This window comes from Penaeus vannamei, chromosome 29 (assembly GCF_042767895.1).
Source record: "Penaeus vannamei isolate JL-2024 chromosome 29, ASM4276789v1, whole genome shotgun sequence".
Taxonomy (NCBI): Eukaryota; Metazoa; Arthropoda; class Malacostraca; order Decapoda; family Penaeidae; genus Penaeus; species Penaeus vannamei.
The window spans coordinates 17,695,657-17,698,156 of record NC_091577.1 but is presented as its reverse complement, the minus strand read 5'-3'; positions in this window follow the sequence as shown (position 1 = coordinate 17,698,156).

The following is a 2,500-nucleotide window of genomic DNA, read 5'->3' as shown; positions in this document are numbered from 1 at the left end:
TGCGTGTGTTACGAACCCCATCTGCGACAACCAGTATGCTAATGTCATCATTATCATCATGGGCGCAATCAACATTATGCTATTAAGGTGATACTCAATTTATGTCGAGGTGTATTAGGAAGTGGATTTAGGGGTTTGTGGATAATGATCAGATAAGAGTTTGATAATGATGGTTGTAAGTAGTTTTGGTAATGAGTGCAGCGATAGTAACAGCAATGCTAAAAAATAATGATCACGAAAGTAATAACTGTGATTATAATGAGGATGATGATTGTGGCGATATCAATATAATAATGATAAAGATGAAAATAATGATTATGATACTAATTGCGATGAAAATCATAATGCATATGATATTACTTATGATACTATTTACTACTAATAATGATGGTAATGATAATACTTATGGCAACAATAATAGTGATAATAATGATGACAGCAACAGCAACAAAACAACTATGACAATGTTAATCAACGCTAAAGCAAATATACCCAGCAATGTAGCAACACCCCCCCTCCCCCCCAAAAACCGTGATTAGCGGCTGTCAGTAATTAAAGGTGAGTTACAGGTAGGCTAATGACAACCGCGGACGTCCAGCCCCGCCTACTTCTCCCTCTCCTCCCACCCCCCTTTCCCATACCTCCCCCTACTCTTTCCCTTGCCCGTGACCTCGAGTTGGTCATATACAGGTCACATGCCACCGGTTGAGTACCTGTGTGTCGAGGGGGGAGGGGGCAAGGAAGGGAGGGGAAGGGGGGTGGAAGATATTATGGTGATGGCAAGGAAAGGGGAGGGGAAGGGAGGGGATGGGGTGATGGTGGGGAGAAGGTATCGGGTGTCGGGTGGAGGATGAAATGGGGAGACTGGACTGGAGATATGGGTGGAGGGGAGGAAAAGAGGGAATGGTGAGGATAGGATGGGTTAATGAGGGTGTGGTGGCCGGTTGAAGGAGGAAGGAGAGGAGAGGCGAGATGGAGGGATGGTGGGTAGGGTGAAAGAGGGTGACAGAGTGGGCGGGATAGGGGGTAGGGACGGTCTCGTGGGGGGAGGGGGGGGAGGGGGAAGAAGGAAGGTGGGGATTTAGAGTAAAATCGGCAAATCGGTAATCGGTAGGCTTAGACAGACATCACGTGTTAAGCGAGTGTGATTTCGAAGACCTGTCATTATGATGCGAAAAAAACGGTTAATTCGTGGAAAAAGTGCGGTTCTCTTTTGTCCTCATTTCCATGGTTTCTTCAAATTATGGGTCGCGAGCTGTTGACCAGTGGGCCGTCGCGTCCTTTAAGATATATGAATGATTAATCTTTGTAAATGCATGTACATATGCGTAAGTAAAAATGCATGTTAATGTGTGTATATGTGAGCAATGTATGTTAATGTATGTATACAGACCTATGGGTAAAATAAAGGGAGTGAAAACGCTACTGTCTAGCGTAGCCCACAATAGATAGGTACAATAACAGGGTGGCAAGGGTAATACGTGATACGTGAAGGCAAAATAGGTCACAATAAAAAAAAACTTCTGAGGAAGACAGCTCTTTCTCTCTCCCCAACTCTCTCTCTACCACGCACACACACACACACTCTCATTTCTCCCTCCTCTCCTCCCTTTCTCTATCTCTCCCCCTTTCCTTCTCTCTCTGAAAAAACTTATTCGCGACGTGATAAAATTTTATGTCCAATACTTCCGGAGGTTTATCTACCCTTAAGCAGTGGGGAACCAAGACGCTCGAGTGAGAGTAGATGAGAACGTGTATAAATTAAATGCTTCAGATAAATGTTTGATTTCTTATCTCCTTGGCTGTGTCCTTTGCTGTGAGTCATTTGTTATCGAGAAGTTATTAAAGATGGTGATAATGCCTGCGGAACGTGGTCTGATAATCACTTCGTTGATAAATTCACAAGTGTTTCTAGTGATAACAGAATCTATTAGAGCAATAACGTGGATTTATAAAATGCCTTTTTTCCTATAAGAGAATTTAGATATCAAAATTCTCTATTAGTTTTCGAATATTTATATTTGGAAAATTATCACACAAATATGATAAAATAGAGAAAAAATAAAAATTTCACCAGTAATAACTGTTCTGAAATCACGTAATAATATATACTCACAACCTCTCAAATTTCCCTAAAAAGGACCACCATAAACACTGAAAAAATATCTTCTAACATCCTTTCCAAAATCCCCCAAATTATTTACAAACCCTCACACAAAAAAATACGAATAAAGAGAAAAGGCAGGACAGATTGAAACGAATAGCATTTACATCAGGCTTATCTTAGTGTTATCTTTACTTCCATGTTTCTTCCATGTCCTTCGCCCTCTCTTATCACACAATCAGTAGCAAGAGAGAACACAAAAAAAGAACCGGCCATGTTGGTCACGTTATCTTCAGGAATTAGTCTCCAGGGGTTTTTAAGGCGAGAGTTGCGTTGTCGAGGGACACGCGTTAACGACCTAACGAGGGAACGGCCCGGTGAGCGAAAGAATGGCCG